General features: G+C 37.2%; 1 protein-coding gene and 1 pseudogene across 2 annotated transcripts in view; one reads left to right on the top strand and one right to left on the bottom strand.

Annotated features, from left to right (window-relative positions):
* The window catches only part of SLC44A5 (solute carrier family 44 member 5), a 521,995-nt gene that overhangs the window by 351,601 nt on the left and 146,296 nt on the right, over positions 1-24,098 (bottom strand). The gene's annotated exons all lie outside the window — the stretch shown is intronic.
* LOC709339 (large ribosomal subunit protein eL29 pseudogene) lies at positions 18,047-18,516 on the top strand (annotated as a pseudogene).

Genomic DNA, 24,098 nt, shown 5'->3' with positions numbered 1-24,098 from the left:
AATAATATTTAGCCACTAGAAGTCTGAATAAAGTATCCAAAATAGGCAAACCTATAGAGACAGAAAGTAAACAAGTGGTTGTCTAGGATTGGCAGGAGGTTGGAGAAATGGAGAGTGACTGCTAATGAGTTTTGGGTTTCTTTTAGGGGAGACAAAATCTTCTAAAATTATATTTTGGTGATAGTTGCACAACTCTGTGAATATCATAAAAGAAAAATGAAATTGGACACTTTAAATAGTTGACTGGTATCACATGTGAATTATATAAAGCAGTTTTTACAAAAGTACACTTTAAAAATTGCCTGGGTTCTAATTGTCCCAGTAAAGTTTTGTCTACAGCAGATTTGGTCCTTTGCCTCCCTGTGCCCCAAGACTCAACCAATACCTCCAGAGATGGAAGAAGCTCAGTTTCTACTCATTGAAACAGGCTTGTCCCCGAAAAAGATGTTTGTTAATCACCTATTATGAATCACCTATTATATCTGCAAATGGGTTGACATTTTACTCAGATTTCTAATTTAGTTACCTTTTAAAGGTATGTTTTCAGTAAATGCCAATAAATACATTAACTATGTTGACAACAAATTATGTACCCCATCCTATTTAGCTACATGTGGTGTAAAAATCCTAATAGAAAGGTTAAAAACTAACTCTGATTAAAACTACTTCGCAAAGACTCCCATTTATGTGTCCACACGGTAATTCAACACTTTGCAGCTATTTAGTTGTGGCTTCTTAGAGGAAACAAGATGTCAGTCTCTATTTTCATGGATCATTTTTATCTGAAATTTTTTCTCTGCATGATCCAAATTTACTAGAATCATAATCTGTCCTTCGTAATATGTTAAAAAGCGGGGAAATCAATTATGTGTAATTATACATGGAGTCTCCCAGTATACTTTCAGAGCTTATTATTAGTAAATTTCTTGATAAAAGAAGGACAAGAATAGAAATATTTCATTACAAAGAAACTAGGATAAGGCAGCTGTTTTTTCATATTACTCTTACCCTGACTTTTATTATATAGTATTTAATACCCACTGGCATACTTTACATGCATTTGTCATTTTACTTTTATTATTGTCTGTCTCTTCTCAGACGAATATAAGTACTATGAGGAAAGGAATTTTGGTATTTTTCACTCCTATGTCACCAACACCTATGACATTCAATACTGTAGGTGCTCAATATTTCAATATTATAGGTATTCAATAAATATTTAATGAATTTAGCATTTGGGAAGCATTGGAAGAGTCCCACAATTGCTGACTGAATAAAATTAGAAGGAAAATAAAGTGCTTTTACATTTTAACTGTTTTATCTCACAAAATCTCTCCAACATCCTGATAACCGTGTCTCTACTGTTTGCAGAATAAGAGCTGGCATTTTCAACATGGTGATGGAAAATGTTTGAGGTTATCATTCACTGTTGTTTTAAATTCATTGCGTATTATTATTGTAATTTAACACAGAGTGATAGTTATAATCTGATTTGCATTGGAATAAGCAAAATGAGAAAATTTTATTTGAAGATGCAGTTGTACTTCTTATCAAGCCATCATTAATGTAATATTTTTTGTTGTAAGAACACAATTTAGGGAGGGAGGGAGGAGGAGAAGAAAAGATAACTACTGGGTTCTGGGCTTAATACTTTGGTGATAAAGCAATATGTACAAAAAAAATCCTGTGACACATGTATACTTATGTAACAAACCTTTGCCTATATCTCCAAACCTAAAATAAAAGTTAAAAAATAAATTTGAAAAATTAAAAAAAAAAACACAATTTTAGAATATTTTGATAAAATGTTGATGAAATCCTCCTTGGAGGTAGTCATATAAGAAATACTAGTATTTCCCACATTTTTTATTATTCTCATTTTGTTCTACCCCAGATCCATCAGCACTCCTCTATGGAAAATGTTTTTTAATTCTTAGACGTCTTTCATTTTGTTTTTAGAAATAAACCTCAAAATTATATCACCATGTTTTCTATAATTTTAAGTTCTTATTATTTTTATAAATCAAGATTTTAAAGAAATCGCTAAGATAATATAATTTTTAGGCCAGGTGCAGTGGTTTACACCTGTAATCATACTGCTTTGAGAGGCTGAGGCAGGCAGATCATTTGAGCCTAGGAATTCAAGGTCAGCCTGGGCAACATGGAAAACCCCCATCTCCCTAAAAGTTACCAAAATTAGCCGAGTATGGTGGCCTGCACCTGTACTCCTAGCTACTCGGGGGGCTTAAACCCTGAAATGGAGGCTGCAGTGAGCCATGATGGCTCCACCACACTTCAGCCTGGGTAACAGAGTGAGACGACTGTGTCACAAAAAAAAAAATTATAATTTTTGTCTCTTAAGTCTTGTGAAATTTTTCCTTAATCTTTATCTTATGCCAATTCAGGATCTGTATCCTCTCACAGTCTTTCTTTCAAATGGGTTGACCACTCATCTTTCTTAGTGGTCTATCATTTTTTCTCCTATACTTTGTTCTAGCTGTCATGATACCATAGTAATCTTCAATATGTGAAACAACTCAAGAAACAGTTCAAGGAAAAACAGTGACATTTTTACAAAAACACTAGTATATTACACTTCAGAAATTTTTGTCTGTTTGGGATTAGTTTGTGTTTCTTTCAGCTACTGAAACCTCTCTTAATTTTTCTCTTTGATAGGCAATCATTAGATTCCGTGGATTTTAAATATAGATTACATATATCTTAATATCATCATAGTGTAGTTTTATACAAGAACACTTTGTAAAAGTATGGATATAAAAGAATCCCTCCTTTGGTAGGAAAATAAAAGAATTTGGGATGTAAATCGAGTTTCACGTAAAATCTCAAGAGTAGTTTTTGTGGGAAATGTAAAACTAAGTGAAGCAGTTACAGAGATTAACAGTTCAGGATCCATTTCCTTACCAACTCATTAACACTGAAGAAAAGTATCAGAAGATGAGGAAAAGATAAGGGTAGAGAGGGTTTTTTTTTCAATGAGTAAACGTGTCACACCTAAACAGAAAGGGTCTTATTCAGAAACCATTCTGTAAAAGATGTGCTTTGTCTGCTCTACCTACTCTGCATGCCAAAATCTTGACTGAAATTTTCTACTGTATCTTCCCAATTGAGATGTTATATTTAATACCATTTAGAAAAATTATTTTTACATATTATTTTTAAATGATAGTAAAAAAAATTTCAGAATGACTAAACTAATACCTTAAAATACATTATATAGATAGCTGGTTTTCTATTCTGTTCTAGAGGAATTTACAAGTCTCCTATAAAAGACAAACCAGGACCATGGTCTTGGTATCAAATATAGGATTAACTGTTATATTTACAAGAGAGCATTATCCTAAACCACATAATAAGTGCAAATAACACAGTTGTTCTATTGCATTATATATTGAGGCATTTGACTCCGTCAGTTTTCATATAGGTGTCTGAAAATCACACAAAAAGCTTATGATTTCCAGCTCTGTTTTAAACCAAATCATAAGAACTGTCTTCAAAGAGTTTTACTGGAAAAGATTCACATTAGCGATAGAGAATATAGGGTAAAAAATGAATTATACTGTTGAAATTTAAAATCTATAGCCTCTATCTAGCATGTAGAAAAAAAAAAAAAAAAAAGAAAACTGGTGTATTACCCATCTCTACACATGGTGGCAATTCTTGCCATCAATGACATCAAAACACATTTTCACCACTGCACAAATACACACCGGCTCCTTGTTACAAGTTGCAGTATGCTGATCAATATCAAATGGACTAGTTTGACCTGTGAGTGCAAAAACTACTGTAATCTACTACGCTAAACCCAAAGAAGAAGTTTACAGGAAAATAGAATTGTTTCTTCATTGGGAGAATTAATTTCAAATTAAGCATTCTTAATTTATGTTGAGGTGACCCACTGGGGAAAAGAAAGAGCAAATTTGATTTTCAAGCCTTAACATCACTATCAAAAGTTTATCAATTTGGGTATCATGATTTTTGTGAACGAATCACCTTCCTCTCCTAAGTCCCCCAAAAGGTTTTTTTTTGGCAATAATTTTTATTAATTTTTCTACTCAGAGAAAAGCTTTGTAATTAATTTTACATAATTACCAAATAGAATGAATAATCTGGCTCTTTACCTGAGAAGTTAGGACCCATGAGCCTTAATTCCACAGCTTCCGCAACCCTGATTTATTTTTTATTTAATATTTATTTATTTATTTATTTGTTTGTTTGTTTGTTTATTTATTTATTTTTGAGACGGAGTCTCGCTCTGTCTCCCAGGCTGGAGTGCAGTGGAGTGATCTCGGCTCACTGCAAGCTCCGCCTCCTGGTTTCGCACCATTCTCCTGCCTCAAGTCTCCGGAGTAGCGGGGACTACAGGCACACACCACCACACCCAGCTAATTTTTTGTCTTTTTGGTAGAGATGGGGTTTCACCGTGTTAGCCAGGATGGTGTCGATCTCCTGACCTCATGATCCACTCGCCCCGGCCCACCAAAGTGCTAGGATTACAGGCGTGAGCCACTGCGCCTGGCCTATTTTTAATTTTATTTTTATTTTAAGTCCTGGGGTACATGTGCAGGATGTGCAGGTTTGTTACACAAGTAAACATGTGCCATGGTAGAATTTTAATATCTGCAAATGACCTAGAACCATTAATGCTGAGAATCAGAAAATACATGATTAGAAATAATCTATAAGTTGTTGACCATTACAAACATTTATCTGAAGTCTCTTCCCCAGGTTAAAATTTAATGAGGTTGCCTGCCCCAAAACCATCACTATGCCAGCCTACTTTTCCCAACCATAACTGCTGAAGGAATCTTCAATCTATTTTCATCGGAATATTCTCACATTAAATTATGCTGAAAACAAAAGCATTCACCTTATTGGAAGGATGCAAAACACTGATTAGTTCATCCTCAAAATGTTTAACAAGATCTCAGCAGGAGACAAAGAGAAGTCTAAAGAGAACAATCAAGCTCTTGGTAAAAAGGAAAATTCAGCTAGCCTCATAAAACTGCCACTAATGCACAAAGTTACAACAGCAGCAGTAATTACGGCCAGTGCTGTATCCTCATGTATGGGAACAAAATTTATAATTAAAATGTATCTATATCAGAGTCTTTTGTAGAAGTGGGATAATTCTGTAAAGGGGTCCTTGGCAGAACTATTCTTCCAAACGGCCATAGCCATTTCCGTTTTTGCCACACATATTTCCTTCTCCTTCACTCCAGGCAGTAATGTAGAACAGGTGAGCAGTGTTTGGTATCAGAGTTAGGTTCAAGTCCTAGTTTTTCACTTACTCGTTTCGCAAATCATTTTATGTCTGATCCTCAATTTCCTTCTCTCTAAAATGAGGGTAATAATTCCTACCTCCAGGAACCATTATGAGAATTAAATAGTACAATTTATGCAAAATGCCTGACACTGAAAAGCTACCAAATAAATATAAAATGCTTTTTCTACCTGGTATAGATAGACCTTTGTAGGTAATGAAGTAGCATCTGAAATACAAAATTTTAAAATCCTATTTGACATCCAAAACTTATTAATATTGAAGGTGTTATTTTTCACACTGATGTATTATTCAAATGTTGAAAAAGGAAAACACTGCTGTCTTTAAACAGCATACATTTCACTTCAGGCTATCTGTTTATAACAATGAACTGGGAACATTATGCAGTAATGAGGCAGTTCTGAAATCAGCGTTGGAGGTTGTGAGAACCAGGAGGAAACGGAATGCCACAGCACCAGAGGTTATTGAGACTCAGTGCCCAATGATTAGAGCACAATGCATATAAAATTAAAAGGAAGAGGAATTACTCTAGTACTAGCTATTTATGATAAAAATACACGTGTGGCATCACCTCAAGCCAGTTTATAACAACTAAAATTCTATGAGATTTAGAAATCATTTTGATAGAATGAAATTATCAATACTAATAAAAATATCTTATCTTTCAAAAGAATGAGAATGAGTCTGTGAAATAAAAGGTCAGTCCAGTTGCAGTTAAAGCAGAATATGTGTTATTTTTGTTACAGCAATTTTAAGCAGTCCTTCAAAAATAGCACAGGCCCAAAGCTTCAGTACCAGTATGAAAATAAACCATGCTGCTAAAAGGTAAATATTTTTATCATCTCTAACAACTTTGTATTAAAACCATTGTGAAAATGCAGCTAGATTCTTTAAAAATCACTCTCAAACATGTATATGCATTTGAATGATATGTAAATTATGTTACTAAGTTGGTTTTATACAATGCAGAGCAGAGCAGGAAAGAAAAAGACTTCACTCAAACAGTTGAACTGACAATGCATTTCTTTGGCTATAGCCAGTAAAAGATTTCAGCACAAACTTAAAGGAATGGTCTTTACATGCTCTAAAAGTAATAAAAATAACACCTTATGTTTACTTAATATTGAAAACATTTGAAGCCCCTCACTTAATCTTAACAATTCTATAGCATAGGTATTTTCAATATCTGTTTTACTGTTAAGACGACTAAGGCAAAAAGAGGCTAATTAACCTGTCCAAGATCACAATTGTAAGTGGAAAATCTGGATTTCATTGTCTGACTATGGATCCCACACTATAATCTGTTACATTATGTTACTTCATCTCTGCTTCATATTTTCCCAATCCAGTAATGGATAGCAATGTTGACTGGAGACAAGGGTGGGTGCTCAATCTACATGATCTCTTTCAGCCTCCATAGCCTAATGATCATGTGATCTTAGAAGTGGATTATTTCATACTGCTTCTGCAGGTGTTTGGGTGTCCCTGGTTTTCTCAGGGATAACTTTTTGCACTTTTTCCAAAACTAAATGTGAAACAGAAAAGAGAGCTACTTTCCTATGTACAGCCTCCCCACATAGATGACAACCTCATAAGTCACCCAGAAGATAGATGTTCTGTCCTGGCATTAGAACGTTTTGCATAATTTGCTAAGCAGAACTGTCTGACAGTAGCCAAACATTAATATGCAAATTATATTACTATAGATTATGAGCAATGACATCGTTGTTAAAAGAACAGTGAGAAAGAAAGAAGAAAGATGAGATTAGAGTATATGAAAGTTTCTGAGTAATTGCTAATTGCAAAGCCATAAAAAGCAAAAGTCGTATAGGATGGCCTGGTTCAATATTGTAGGATAACAAAAGAAAGGAAAGGGAACTCAGGGTAAATTACTAATAGGCAAAAATGTAGATAACTAGAAGTGTGTGATACCACTTCTACGAGTCACTAACGGAGGAGACAGTGAGAGATGGCCTTTAATGAATGTATAAAATAAAGCAAATGCTTAAGATTTAGGGTCTGAAAAAGCAACTAATATGCTAGAATGATTCTAAATATGATTTAATAACACTGGGAAGGGGAACAAAGGCCAGTTTTGAGATTATTTAAGCTTTTCAATCCCTGAGATTGTTGTTTTCTGAATTAACTTTATTCCACACCAATATTCAATGAAGGAAAAAAATAGAATATAGACTACTTATTATTGGTAGAGCAATTTCTCTGAAATAGTATCTCAATTTATTAATGCATAGCACTAAGTGCTAGAAGACGTGAATTTATGCTTTCAAAGTTCTGAAAAAAAAAAAAAAAAACTTCAACCAAGAAATATATGTCCAGCCAAATGATTTGATCAATTAAGTATGAAAGTAGAATAAAGATCTTTGTGGTTTGCAAGATCTCACTCACTTTATCTCCTGTGTACCCTTCCTTAGGAAGTTAACTTAAGGATGTAAGCCATAAAGAAAACATAAGATCCAAGAAACAGGGTGATGTCTAGGGAACATTGAAAGTAAGTCTCACAATGACAGCTTTGGAATGACCCCAGAGAGTAATCAGAGCAGACTGGATCCAGTGGATACAGCATTCTAGGAGGCAGGTCATCAGAGGAAAAAAGGAACTGAATGGATTGAGAACTATGAAAAGGGTAAGAATATGATAAAGTCTAATAGTGAAGTGTTTAAACAGATAATTCATTGGGATTTGAAGCTGGAATATTCTCCCCTGAGTGGCAGAGAAGTCCTATATAAAACCTATTGAGAAAGAAGTGTAACTTCCATAGACCCACAGAGAAGGAAATACATTACTAACGCACTGTGCCTAGCTCTGCAGACATATTATACTTATCTGGTCATTTTAGAGGGAATATTGTTTATTAGCTTAGAAGATTGAGAAGTACCAAGGTAAAAAGAAGTGGAAGAAAAACTGGGAGTTATAATGTGTTTGTCTTACAAAGTGGAGAGTTCAGAGGTACTGTCCATTGTCAATGAAATAAATACAGATTTGATTATATTTTTGAAGTACCAAAGTTAACCTGTAGGGAAACAGACTACTGATATGATCATACGTAGAAAAAGAGGAACGGGGAAGTAAAGAGCAATATAAATAAATTCAGTCTTAACCTAGCATATCAAGAAGAAAATACAGCCAGGCGCAGTGGCTCACCCATGTAATCCCAGCACTTTGGGAGGCCAAAGCAGGCAGATCATCTGAGATCAGGAGTTTGAGACAAGCCTGGCCAACTTGGCAAAACTCCATCTCTACTAATAATACAAAAATTAACTGGGCGTGGTGGCATGCGCCTGTAGTCCCTACTAGGGAGGCTGAGGCAGGGGATTGCTTAAACCTGGGAGGCGGAGGTAGCAGTGAGCTGAGATTGCACCACCGCACTCCAGCCTGAGTGACAGAGCAAGACTTCATCTCAAAAAAAAAAAAAAAAAAAAAAAAAAAAAAAGGAAATAGTATATAAAGGTGCTAAAGCAAGAAATAATGATATATATTGATTAGAAATATAGATATAACAATGTCAGCTACTCAGGAGTCTGGGGCAGGAGAATCGTTTGAACCTGGGAGGCAGAGGTTGCAGTGAGCAAACATTGCGCCACTGAACTCCCGAGTGAGTGACAGATGGAGACTCCATCTAAAAAAAGAAAAAAAAAAAAGAAAAGAAAAGAAAAAAGAAATATAGATATAACTACTGGAAGAATCAAAACAAAAACAGTTAAACGTTGGTCACCTCTGGGGGTAGGGAAGGGTGTGGCTAAGGACTGTGGTTTTTTATTATAAATTCTTCCATATTGTTTGACATTTTTAACAACATAAATTTGTTATTTAAATAAAATTGCATGTTTATCAATGCACAGAAAAATGAAAATATTCCTTAGAGTGTCTTCCTCACAAGTAATACAAAATGAATGTGTTTAACCGTTGCTGGGTATTGTCCTGACTACTAAAAGTGACAATGATTATACACAGGGAGCATAACCCAACCCCAAATAAGCTCTATTGCCACAAACTAGGCCGATTTATTTTATGAAAAAAATAGAAGCTACTCCAGTAAGTGTCAGGTAAATTGTCACAAGAATATTTTCTTTAATATGGCGTACAACTCAAATAAGAGAGCCAGAAAAAAAGGTATTTTTTCCTTCTCCTATGGGAGTTTTTGTTGTTTTGAGAAACACGTACAGTGTTTTGGCCATACTGAGGTTCAGAAATAGCACTTGCATCTTCTACCCGAATATATTTATGGTAAAGATAATTATGCACCCCATGCACTGACGCACTCAATGCATCAGCAAATATGGCAAATCTCAAGACCGTCAGCGAAAGTCTCAACTTCTCGTAGTCTCAGCTGAATAACCTTCATGAGGTAGCATTTAGAAAAAGTTTTTTTTTTTTTTAAGTGAAGAAAGCAAAATGCATCAAAGTCAACACCTTGAATTGCACCTGGAAGCAAATTGTGGAACTAGAGGACAAAAATATAGTGTTCCCCCTGTGGCTTATCCTATTAAGAAATAAGCCTTCACTCATTTTCTGAGTTGCATTTTCAAAAGCTGTTTCAAGTAGACTGCATTGCAGTAATATAGTTTTAAGAAAGCCTAGACACAAAGTCCACATTGATATTATTTAGTAAATGATCTAAACAGTGCCATTTGGCTTTGGTGTACCTGACTTAAGCAAGAATGACCTAATAGCAAATCATTATCTGTCACTAAATTTGGGATGTTATGTGTCACCTAAAATTCATGCAGTTTTAAACAGATACATTTTGATAAAATATTGACAATAATAAATATTTCTGATACTTAACTATAAGCCAGCAGTGCTGATAAAGCAAACTGCCTAATGATATAAAAGCAGAAGTAGATCTGGCTCTTAGGCAAAACTGTGGAGCAAGTAGCCCTCAGTGACCCACCTCTTTTGGAGCTCCGCTCCTACGAGCACCCTGTAGACCAAGGCCTGCCCTCTACAATATCACCCAGGTACTATTTCTACCTTACCAAATACATCTCTCCTATATGTGATTCTGTCTTCTCCTTGGTCCAGTCAATAGACGTATTAAGACCATATTGTGGGAATCTAAGTAATATAAGAAAATTATTTCAACAATAAAAGGTACATAAGGAGGAAGACTGAGTATCCATTTATGGACATTTGTATGCAACACGCTTAAGAACTAACAGGAGTAAAACACGAAAGGGCTGGCCAGGTCAGCTGGGTCCGTAAGGGAATAACAGCAGTACACATTCTACTGAGAAAATAAACAAGGACAATAAAGAATGAGCTGGAAATCATAGTCCAGTGAAGAGGGGTACTATCACTCCTATTTTCTAGAGGAAACGTATAGCATATCAAAATGCTTACTAAAGTTTAGTCAAACAGAAAACCCAAAAATCATTTTCTTTCCCTAAAATGACTTAATATCTACATGCTCCACATTTTTAATAGATAATCAAGCTTCTTAACTCTGTCACACATACTTTCGATACAGCCGAATATTAAATTCCCTCAGCTGATTATATTGTTTCACCAAATGCTTCCAGACACATGTATCATTATTTGTAAGTATGAATATAATGATTTCAGACTTTAACACTTTAGTTTAATCATGGGGTAATACGGTGTACAATGTAGAAGGGAAAAAATTTAGCATTTTATGATGTACTTATTCTGATGGGACCAACCACCTAGTGACAAATGAATCATATTATTGACTATGCACTACATTTTTATTGATTTGGTGAATGTATTGCTCAATAGTTAATAGTATGTCAGCCATTCATTTACAAATACATATTTCTAAGGCTGTCATGCCAAGATATATTTCCTAGGAGCTGGTAGGAAATTTAGCCCAGATAATGCATAATTCTATAAAAACTGTTATTTTTTAACTCCACAATTGTTTGGACAAGTTATTTAGAGTAGTCCACACCAACGCTATCCTACTTAATACGCAGGGTATATATTTCTATTGTAATAGTTTGTTTTGCTGAGTTCTATAGTGCACAATGCAACCCAAAAAATCTGAGCTGGCCTTTTGTGGCTAGATTAATTGACAAAAGAACACCTAAACAGCTGCTGTGTGGTGAGTTAACCATAACCACATTGGACAAAATGGAAATGTAGGATACACTAAGCCTGAACAATGCCATTAACTATAGACTCCTAGGAAAGTAGAATGTTGGTTCAACCAACATTCAGAAAGTAACCAGGAATGGCAAGAACTTTTTGAAAGCTAAAATGTTGGAGAGCTTGTGACTAAGACTCATAAATACAAACAGCTCCAGAAATGTAGTAGCCAAAATGAGAACTGTTGTCACAAGCTATTAAGAGCTATGTAGTACAGAAAACTGCCACCCTAGCTAGACAGATGTGGAAAACAGTTCTCTAGAGTAAAGGTGGGGGCGGCGAGGGGACAGAGAGAGAGAAATAGAGATGGATGGGATGTCTTTTATAGTAAAATAAAAATATTTTTATAAAAGAAATAGAGATGAGATCGAGAATAGAGAGATGAAGATGGAGATGGAGTTGGAGATGGAGATAAAAACAGAGAGAGAGAGAGAGAAACCAAAATACTTAAGGTTTGATTAAAAAAAAAAAAAAAAAAAGGTGTTTTTTTTTTCTTCTTTTTTTCTTTTTGAGAGGGAGTCTCGCTCTGTCTCCCAGGCTGGAGTGCAGTGGCGCGATCTTGGCTCACTGCAAGCTCCGCCTCCAGGGTTCACGCCATTCTCTTGCCTCAGTCTCCCAAGTAGCTGAGACTACAGGCACCCGCCACCACAGCCAGCTAATTTTTTTTGTATTTTTTTAGTAGAGATGAGGTTTCACCGTGTTAGCCAGGATGGTCTCGATCTCCTGACCTTGTGATCCACCCGCCTTGGCCTCCCAAACTGCTGAGATTACAGGCGTGAGCCACCACACCCCACCTAAATGTTCCTTTAAGAAGAGCCATTTTAATCTAAGCTATCACAAGCCCTAGATCTGATGGATGGTAGAGTTTTCCATATTATAAGTTTATATGAATCAACACGACTCTACTCATTTCTGAAATCCTTAGATGCAGATCTCATGGTGCTTAGAAGCAGGGGCTGTGATGTCAGGCTGCCCAGGCTTGAATGCTGCCTCTGTTACTTGCTGATGAATAAAGAGAAGTCAACTTTTCTAAATGTTACTTTGTTTGCACAATCAGGACAATACTGGCAACTACTTCACAGAGGTGTAGTGAAGATTTACCTCTTCTTGGATGTCTAATGGGCATCTCAAATCCAAAATGTCCAAAACTGAATTCTTGATCTTCCTTTCCTGAACCTGTTTCTTCCACTGTCTTCCCAATGCTTTTCCCATGATTCAGGGCAAAGCCTTGCATCTCACCGACTCTTCTCTTTCAGACGCCATATCCTGTTGGCTCTATCTTCGAAATATAACCAGAATTCAACAACTTCTCACCACACTCCACCCCTACTCTGATCCAAGTACCATAATCCCTGCTTGGGCTATTTCAACAGCATCATACTTGACCTCCTCTTCTAACTCTTGCCCCCAGTCTATTCTCAACATAGTAGTTAGAGGAATCCTGTTAAAATGTCTCTTCTTAAACCATTCATTAACTTTGCATATTTCTCAGAATAAAAGCCCAAGTCTACAAAATCTGGCCCTCTATTAACTTTCTGACCTCATCTCTGGTTGCTCTCCTCCTGGTCATGAGTATCTCTGCTTCTGAAACAAACATGTAAAGCATGCTCCTGCCTCGGAGCCTTTGCACTTTTTCCCTCTTTCTGGGCCTTTCATCTTCCAGACATCCAGATGTCTTTACCACTGATTTCAGGTCTTTGCTCAAATATCACAGTCTCAGTGAGCCCTTCCCTGAAAAACTTCTTAAAATGAAAGACCACCACATTCACACATCATACTCCTTTTCTTCTGTTTATGCCTTTATTTCTCCCCATAAAACTCACCACCATATAACACACTACATGTTTTCTTTACTAATTTTAATTGTGTCTTCTCCCCTTAAAATATAAATTCTCTGAGAGCAGAGCTACTTCTCTGTTTGATTCTTCATTGTATATTCCCCTGATCCTATTGTGTACCTACTCTGGGACATTACTGAGTTCAACAAGTTAATAAGTACAAAACACCTAAAAATGTGTGACACATACTAAGTGTACAATAAATGTTAGCTATTGTTTACTCGGGATATTCATTTATGTAATTTCTCCTAGTTTTTAAGTCTTTCCAATATATACTGTGATTATAAATTGCATTAGCTTCAAAACAGTTTGTTTCTTAATGTTTCACTTTTGTCTTTCATATGAAATTAATCTAACATTAAAAACTAATGACTATAAAGCTCCAAAGACATTCTCTAAAGATGATCTGCTAAAAACCAGTTTTTAATAGCTTTTAAATAAATATTTTATACTCCTTAAACAGTTCATAAATATAGTTTCTATATTTTTCCCAAGTAAATTTTGAGTAAGAATTATAAAAATTAGTGATATGTAGTTTATATATAGTTCTGTATTCATTTTTTATGATTTCTTAAAAGTTTCAAGCTAAATGAGTTTAAATAAATAGTTAAAATAATTTCACTCAAGCTCTGTGATTAGTAACTGAAATAGCACAGAAAAACATCTAACACACCAATATTTTTCTCTTGTTATTCTCTCTACTTTCTTAAATTCCAAAGATAGACAAACAGATGATTGATAGAGATAGATAAATGATAGATAGATAGACAGATAGATATATAGACAGATAGATAGACATAAAATAGAATAAATACTATTCAGTCTTATAAAAAGAAGGAAATCCTAAGAAACCTAAAATACAGTGTGCTAAGTGAAATAAGCCCAGCATAGAAAGACAAATACTGTAACCTCATTTATTTTATTTTATTTTTTTTTATTTTTTATTTTTTGAGACAGAGTCTTGCTCTGTCGCCCGGGCTGGAGTGCAATGGCCGGATCTCAGCTCACTGCAACCTCTGCCTCCCAGGTTTACGCCATTCTCCTGCCTCAGCCTCCTAAGTGACTGGGACTACAGGCGCCCGCCACCACGCCCGGCTAATTTTTTGTATTTTTTAGTAGAGACAGGGTTTCACCGTGTTAGCCAGGTTGGTCTCGATCTCCTGACCTCGTGATCCGCCCGTCTCGGCCTCCCAAAGTGCTGGGATTACAGGCTTGAGCCACCGCATCCAGCCCAACCTCATTTATATGTGGAATCTAAAACAGTCAAACTTGCAGAAACGGAGCATAGAATGGTTGTTGCCCGGGGCTGTGGGGGCAGGTGCAGAAATGGGGAGATGTTGGTCAAAGCGTGCAAAGTTTCAGTTAGACAGGATAAACAAGTTCCAGAGCTTTATTGTACAACATGGTAAAACACAGTTAATAATAATGTATTGATACTAGAAAATTGGTGATATAGTAGATCTTAAATACTTTCACCACAAACAATATGTGAGGTGATAGATATGTAATCAGTCTTGATTTAATCATTTTCAATGGATATATGTATAAAATATCATGCTGTACACTGAAAATACATACAATTTTTATGTGTCACTTACAAAATCATCTGTATTGCTAAATTCAGCATTTTAAATATGAAAATATTAGCATATAAAATCTACCATATGTACTAAAATGGAACATATATTATAAATATTGAAATCAATAATAGTAATATGGATTAAAAGCTGGGATCTTTGAGTTTTAAATGCTCATTATTAACCAAATAATTAAAATCCACAGTTTAAATTGCTGAAAGTAGAGGTTCCAGTCAAGAAATGAACTCTGACCTATGACCATTAATTAAACAGGAAAAAGAGTTATTTATAATCTGGAAAATGTGCCATTTGGATGACTACAGAAGGCATTACAGAATTAAAGGAAATGCCTTTGACTAATCAGCTGAACTTGACCAGAATACATAAATTTACGTCAGTTATCTGGGCATGGAGGCAAACATCTATAGTCCTAGCTACTTGGGAGACTGATGCAGCAGGATCGCTTGAGCCGAGGAATTCAAGGCTGCAGTGAGCTGTGATCACACGACTGTACTCTAGCCTGTGGGACACAGCAAGACTCTGTCTCAATAAATAAATAAGTAAATAAATAAATAAAATGTAAGTCAGAAGCTTAGAATAAGTTCTAGGTCCCTAAACAAAACATTTCAAGAGGACTCTCATTCACTTCCCTACACTAATATATCCCTCTTCAGTATGAATTCTAAATGGATAGCATTTTTACTTGAACCCAATGCATTTAAAAGATGCCTTTCCTACTAATTACACCTCTTATAGGAGTCATATAAAAGATATTAAGATCTACGAATGTTTTTGAATTGATAATGAAAAAAGTTTTCTCAATAAATAAGGTTTAGAGAAGACAGAATATATAGAAGAACAAATCTGAAATGACTCTATAGATTTTCCTTTAACAAAAAGAGAGGATTTGAAGAAGATAAAATTCAACTATCTACACACACACACACACACAAAAGTAGTCAGCCTATCTGAACCTGCCAACCAGGAGATTTTTTTAAAAGGTAATTCAGGAAGATAACACAAATGGTCAGCATTTAAGATCTCAGATCAAATTTTTGGATGTTTTTAATAATTCAGCATGTAAGGAGCAAGCATAGTATTTTGCATGCATATTTTTACTAGTTGAAAATTGTTAACTATCCAGTGAGCATGTCTCTGTGGAAGGACTCACACTCCATAAGCATCTATTGATAAAATACTAACAGCAGAGAGTCTTTTATTTAAGTACTTCTCAAAATAAAAAAAAGACTACCTACAGCATATAATTAAAATATTATATTTTTAGCATCAAAAGATACAAATCTAGTTCCCAGATATAACATTAGTTACAAATAAACAAAAAATAAAAATAAAAAGGAAAACTTTAAGTTGTAGGATTTACAAACTTAGCCAAGAAGTAAAAGATGCAGCATTCTGAACAATGAGTTATCACGGGGTCAGCGTCTCATATGACTAGCTCTGAAATGTGTGGATTGAGAGTCAGGTGCAAATATTTGTCTTTACTTAATGTTGTCTCAACCACAAGGTCCATAGCTGCCTGTTCATGGTAGAAAAATAAACTAAGTACCATATATAAACAAGTTTGTTAGCAGAAAGGGCCATAACACTCCAAAGTTTGTTCTTCTGAAGAATTCATAGGAACAAAACAGAACAATAAGTTAGGGCCCGGCGCAGTGGCCCATGCCTGTAATCTCAGCACTTTGGGGGCTGAGGAGGGTGGATCACTTGAAACAAGGAGTTCAAGACCAGCCTGGCCAACATGGCAAAACCCTGTCTCTGCTAAAAATACAAAAATTAGCTGGACATGGTGGCCTCACCTGTAGTCCCAGCTACTCAGAAGGCTGAGGCAGAAGAATCAGTTGAAACTGGGAGGCAGAAGTTGCAGTGAGCTGAGATTGAGCCACTGCACTCCAACCTGAGCAACAGAGCAAGACTCTGTCTCAAAAAAAAAAAAAAAAAAAAGAAAAGAAAAAGAAAAAGAAAAGAGGGCCCATATGTTTAGTATACTGCACAGAGATTTTTTTAAAAAATCAAAACCTACAAGATGGAATTAGTACTTGTGGGAGGAAAGATACTTTCTTTCTCAGATACCTACTAACCATAAAGCCTAGCTATAAACACATGTCAGAAAGTCAGAAATACTTTAAGGCAATCAAATTTTTAAACACAAATTATGTTACTCCATTTTGTCCATTTAAAAGGCAGACAAGCCAGACCCTGAAGGCTGATGAAAATAGCCAAACTCAACATATAATGACATCAATTATTTAATCCTTTCATTACCAAAAGAATCAAAGACCATTCACATTAGTAGGCAAAATCTTAAAAAAGAAACTGGAGGGGGACCTCGCATTTATATTATACTATATGATCAAGCTGTTTCCAGAAACCAAAGCTCACTGTCTAAAAATTGAACATAGCATCTGTTAAAATTGCTCCTTGTGTGTCTTGGTTGAAAGAAATGGTGGAGGTAACTAAATGAACCGGCTTATACTCGAAAGCCTTAAGCCATTATGGTCCACTGGCATAAAATATATAAAAATGCCAAATAGTTAATGTCACTATTAGGACCAACAATTGTTGGTTAAAGCTGCATTGTCAGCAACGGAGAATGTAATTTTAGAAATATAATGAAAACTCTTCTATGATGATGCATAAAAATAATGTATATGGAATGAAATGGTGTGGGAAAGGTGTACAGTATTCTAAAATAACATTTGATCCCAGGTAGTACTGTTTGAATATGTGTTCCCCCAAATCTCATGTTGAAATTTGATCCTCAGTGTTGAAGGTGGGGCCTAATGGGAGGTGTCTGGGTCATGGCTGTAGATCCTTCATTAATGACTTGGTGCTGTCATCACAGAAATGAGTGAATCTTCACTCTTAGTTCCTGTGAAAACTGTTTTTTTAAAGAGCCTAGTACCTGCCTCTCTCCTCTCTCTTGCTTCCTATTTCACCTTGTGATTTCTGAACACAGCAGCTCCTCTTTTCTTTCCACCGTGACTGGAGGCAGTCTGAGTCCCTCACCAGAAACAGAGGCTGATGCAATGCTTCTTGTATAGCCTGCGGTGGTAATTTAAAAATTACCCATCCTCAGGTGTTCCTTTATAGTAAATGCAAATAGACCAAGACATCCAGTTATATGCAAAAGGATACTGAGCATTCTCTTCCAGGCTTCAGGGGCTGCGGATTACAGTGCAGACATGGTCAAGTCCAAGAACCACACCACACAAAACTGGTCCCGAATTTGGCACAGAAATTGCCTCAAGAAACTCCAATCACAAAGATATGAATCTCTTAAGGGGTGGACCCCAAGTTCCTGAGGAACATGCGCTTTGCCAAGAAGCACAACAAGAAGGGCCTAAAGAAGATGCAGGCCAACAATGCCAAGGCTATGAGTGCACATGCCGAGGCTATCAAGGCCCTCGTAAAGCCCAAGGAGGTTAAGCCCGAGATCCCAAACGGTGTCAGCCACAAGCTCCATCAACTTGCCTACGTTGCCCACTCCAAGCTTGGGAAGCATGCTCGTGCCCACATTGCCAAAGGGCTCAGGCTGTGCTGGCCAGAGATGGCCAAGGCTAAGGATCAAACCGAGGCCCAGGCTGCAGCTCCAGCTTGAGTTCCAGCTCAGGCTCCCAAAGGTGCCCAGGCCACTACAAAGGGTTCAAAGTAGAGATCTCCATCTGCCAATACAAGGACAGAAGGACTGGTGTGACCCGCCCTGCACTGCCGTCTGCAGAGGGCTGGTGTCCTCCTGTGCTATTTGTACAAATAAACCTGAGGCAAGATTTGTTAAAAAAAAAAAAAAAAAAAAAAAAAAAAAAAAAGCGTATTGCCATATTGCCTGTTGAGATCTGACAAATTATTCTTGGCCACAATGTATTAAAAAGTAACACTCCTCCCCTATACCCCCCCCAAAAAAGTACGGATTTTTAAAGTCTGAAGGTATCAAGGAAACGTTCTAATTTAGCCTCTTATTTAAATGAAGCCTTTCACTACAGTGATTTTCTAAGTTTATAATTTAGAAAACAGAATCCTCTCCCATCATTTCCTTTTCTCTACAATTTATTTGGTAAGGAATCTGGGCTCTTCATTATTCATTATTGCATGAGCTGGACTCGGTAGCAATCAGGAAACAGCTTCATTTTTCTCCCATCACTGCATTCAAACATTCTGTCAGGTCTCTCCTCCTCTAGCCTTGACAGTGTCTCTTTCAGATTTCTTTTCATGATAACAATTTTGTCATCCAGTATTAAAAAGTTCAGTCTTACCTAACTCAAAGCATTAATCTAATACTTGATTTGGATCGTCCCCTCCTGTCAGCTCAGGAATGGCTCCAGTGTGAGGGGAAGAGAAGCTGTGAGAAGACACAAGGGAGGATTCTATTCTGGTTTTTTATATTCCTTTCTTCTTTCCCTATCCCACCCTCAACCTTGCCCTTTCATTTCTGAATCCTGGGAGATGGCAGGGATCAAAAAAGGAGCTAATTTATAATTCTCATTTGACTATCAGATGCCCTCCATCATAGCATCCTTCCAAATATTAGATCTCATTAAGTACATTTGCAGATTCTTCAGAGACTCTCAACAAGTTCCTATGCCCCACACGTTTCTTTCAATAGACAATGAGCTCTTTAGCCGACCGCTCAGAATCACCCCCACATCTCAGCTTTGCCCCAGTAGGCAGCCCTCTTAGGGTTCACTTGACTCACAGGAAGTACAAGGGACGTGCAACTTGACAAACTGCTGACTCCTTCCTCCTTGCCCTGCAGTCAAAGGCAGCTCTACTTTGATTTCTATCCTTTGTCTTTTCCAGAAGAGAAGCAGAGACCTATTATTATCACACTTTGCTTCAAATTATGGAGAGTCACATATCAGTTTCTCTCAAGAGAAAACTCACTTTCTGCTCAGCTAGATGCAAGGGGAAACCCCACTGGTTTTTGTAATTTGGCAAACATCCAGTCAGGGACTGAGATGACATTCTACCATTTTGTAGATGACCATAACCTCTATACACAGGACTCTTGTGGCTTCCCAACACGTGATTTGGTGGTGAGAGAAGCATCTGCCTCCCTTCCCTGTAAAAGAGGTCTGAATAGAACAGAGGCAGATCACAGACCAGTTGGTGATCTGGCCAATTTTCAGTAATTCCTATGGAATTGGATCCAGCACCAGTCTCTGAAGTATGGAGGAGATTGCCACTCAGTGTCCCAAGCTTTGAGGTCTCAAATTCTAAGACAAGAGGACATCTCCCATTCCACATGTTCTTATAGATTCAAAGTGGCTTTTTAATAAAGTATCTTAAATGAAAATTTATCTTTCTGAATTGCCACCCAACTAACTGGGGAGGAGAAATCCAAAATAAAGGGCTTAAGAACCTCACTCCAAGTGGCTCTCTCCCTTTACAATGAAACTGTCCTTTTGAGTTTCTGTGATCTAATCTATGTGGAAAGGGCATAAGGCAAAGGTAATTAAAAGGTTCATGAGAGCAAGAGCAGTGCAGCATTATCCTAACTGTATTCTTCCTGGTGTGAATAAATTAATCTGTTTCAGCCACTACCCTGGCAAACTAGTCCAGGTACTGTATCACACTAGAACATAAAAACCCTTACATACTAAAAGTGGTAAATGTATTCCGAATTAACAATGAATTAGGACACTGTCAGTATTTCTACTAGCTAATTAGAAAAGCTAGAGTCCTTATATTTGGAAGATGGATTCACTGACACTTTCTTTAGGATTTAGGAACATAAAATCAAACCATAAATACTGTGTTTGCTTTTGGGGGTTTTGTGGGGGGTCGTTTTGGGATTTTTGTTTGTTTGTTTAGTATTTTTGAGACTGAGTTTTGCTCTGTCGCCCAAGCTGGAGTGCAGTGGTGAGATCTCGGCTCACTGCAAGTTCAAGCGATTCTCATGCCTCAGCCTCCCAAGTAGCATGTGCCACAATATTTATCTGAATAATTAGGAGCATAAAGCCAGACTCGTTAATCATCCAATGCCAGTAAGTATTAGATGAATAAATAAATCAATGAAATACTTTTTCAGTTTTATACTATGTCAGAAACCATAGTCAAATTATGCATCCTGTCGAAGCCTCAATTTTCATGTATGTAAAATACACAAAAAGAATACCCACTTCAGTGATTCTCAATCACAGTACATATTCAAAACCAAATAGTTTCTGATTCGGTAGGTCTGAGGCAAGACCTGGACAATTGCATTTAAGCTTCATGAGTATTTGGAAACTGACCCACGGCTGAGAACGACTATGCTCCCTCTGAGGGCTGTTGTGAGGATTAAATGAGACACTGTCTGAAGGCATTTCATGTATTAGCACATGCTTAATACATATAAATATATAGATTATACCCTTCTTTTATAACACTTTATACATATTTATTCAGTAAATTATATAATACATTTAAGAATTAATAAGCAAATTATTAAAGCAGTGGTTCTCAAACTTCAGCACGATTCTAATGGGGGACTCATAAAATACAAATTGACAGACCCCACCCTCAGAGCTTCTTCTGACTCAGTAGATCTGAGAGGAAGCTCAAGAATTGCCTTTCCAACAAGTTCCCAGGTGATGCCGGTCCAGGGATGACACTTTGAGAACCACTACCTAACAAAAATTTTAATCATATTTGTGATGGCTCATTTTATGGGTCAACTTGACTGGTCCATAGAGTGACCAGATACTTGGTTAAACATTATTCTGGGTGTATCTATGAGGGTGTTTCTGGATGAGATTAACATTCAAATCTGTAGGCAAAGTTAAGTAGATTGTCCTGCCTAATATGGGTGTGCATCATCCAATCCTTTAGAGGCCTGAATGAGCATTTATTGAATACCCACTATATATAACTTTGCTATTTGTTACGTCATTTAATCCTCACCATAGTCCTGTAAGGTAGGTAATACTGTCTCCATTTTTTTCAGATAAGGAGAGTGAAGTTGAAAGAGGTTAAGTAATGTACCCAAAATCACAGAGCTGGGATTGGATCTGTCCAATCCAAAAGTCCAAAAAAAAAAAAAAAAGAAAAGAAAATGGTTAGGTTCTGGAAAGATGTGGGGGGTTTTTTGTCCCCACACCCAGAGATAGATGTTTTCAAAAAATTTTTTAAAACATATTAAGAAAAATCATTTGGGGAACATTGTACCTGGCATGATAGAAAACTGAATTGAGATATGGGATGGTTCTTCCTGAAATAAGATATCTGATTGGTATACTTACTTCATACTGGTTTTTTAAAACAATAGATAATATTTTTTACATTTATTTCTTTCACAAATAATTGGAAACACTAAGTGAAAGGCACTGTGCTAATCACCACTGAAGGTATAACTACGAACAAGACATGAAATTCACAGTCTAGTAGAGAAGAAAAGTAAACATGCAATTACAATAGAGTTTGATAAATATTGTAACAAGCGAAACCTCAAGGAGGTATGGGAACAAGTTAATACTGACAAAGAGTAATGCCAGAGTTTCAGGTTGAGGCTTAAGGCATGAGTAAGCAAAGTGAAAACCCCTTTCTTCCACAAAAGAAGTTAGAACTCAACGTTAAGTTTGGAGGAACTGCATATGCATGTGCACGCACACTCTCTCTTTCTTTCTCTCTCTCTCTCTCAAACAATACTCTAATTCCAGACAATAAAAGAAAGACCTCTGCCACTTAATCTGCCATGTCATTCATGAAAACAGAGCTAATTCCATTGCATGCGGTAAAAAGCAGCATTGGACTAAAAGCCAGATCTGAATTTTCATCTAGGCTTGCCTGAGTGCTGGCTATGTGACTGTGGGAAAGTTAAGTTTAACTTCCCTGATAAGTTTCCTTATCTGCTAAGAGAGTTAAGCTAAACCATTTTTAAGTCTCTCCCACTTTTAACACTCTCTGTAGTTCTAACTCTAATGACTACTCAATGACATAGTGTAGCTTGCTAATCAGAAATTTGTTTGATAAACTCTCTTAGAACTTTAGACTTTTGAATATTTATGGAGAAAGAGAGCAAGATGGTGTAATGGAAAGCTCTACCCATTGTCCTGCCAGCAAGAATATCCAATTAACAACTATCTACACAGAAACAACACCCTCATAAGAACCAAGAACCAAAAGTCAAGCGAGCACACATAGTATCTGGTTTTACCTTCATATCACTGAAAGCAGCACTAAAGAGATAGAAAAAATAGTCCTGAGTCATCAATGCCACCCTGCCCCCACCTCTGCCCCCACCTCTGGCAGCAACTGCGTGGTGCTGAGGGCATCTCTGTGTGCTAGGGGAGAGAGAACACAGCAATTGGGAGGCATTGAACTCAGCGATGTTCTGTGAGAGCAGAAAGGAAAACCCAGATCAAACTCAGCTGATGCCCCCTGCAGAGGGAGCATTTAAACTAGCCCTAGCTGGAGGGGAAGTGTCCATCTCAGCAGTCTGAACCTGAGTGCCTGCAAACCTCACCACCTAGCGCCAAAGTGCTCTTGGTCTCTAAATAAATGTGAAAGGCAGTCTAGGCCATAAGGACTGCAACTCCACAACTCGTAGGCAAGTCCTAGGGATGAAATAGGCCCAGAGACAGTGGATTGGGGGGCACACGATGTACTGAGGCACCAGCTGGGGTAGCCAAGGGAGTGCTGGCATCACCCTTCCCCTAACCCCTGACTGCTCAGCTCCGGGCTCAAAAAGAGACCCTTTCCTTCCGCTTGAGGACAGAAGAGGGAAGACTGAGGAGGATTTTTGTCTTGCATCTTGGATACCAGTTTAGCCACAGAAGGATAGGTCAGCATCATGAAGCTCTGTTCTAGGCCCTAGCTGGCAGATGACAATTCTAGACATACCCTGGGCCAGAAGGGAATCTGCTGCCTAAATGGAAAAAAATCCAGTCTTGCCAGCATTCATCACCTGCTAATTACCTAAATAACCAGCAGTGATACCCAGGCACTGCATCATGGCCTTGGTAAGCCTCTAAGACTTGCTGACTTCAACTACCAACACTGCCACAGAAGGATACAGCACCGGTGGGCTCTTGGGTTCCCCAATTCCAGGACTTGACTCTTGGATAGCATTTCTGAACCTGCCCTGGGGCAGAGGGGAGCCCACTGCCCTGAGAGGAGTCTAGTCTCAGGCTAAACAGTATTCACACAAGCTGACCTAAGAGTCCTTGGGCCTTAAGGGAACATGGCTGATAGTCTGGCAGTACTTCTCATGGCCAGGGGTGGTGGTGGCTGTGGGGTGAGGTTCCTCTGTCTTTGTAA

The sequence above is a fragment of the Macaca mulatta genome, chromosome 1 (assembly GCF_049350105.2).
Source record: "Macaca mulatta isolate MMU2019108-1 chromosome 1, T2T-MMU8v2.0, whole genome shotgun sequence".
NCBI lineage: Eukaryota > Metazoa > Chordata > Mammalia > Primates > Cercopithecidae > Macaca > Macaca mulatta.
The sequence above is the reverse complement of the archived record's forward strand: the minus strand, read 5'-3'. Positions and strand labels throughout refer to the sequence as shown.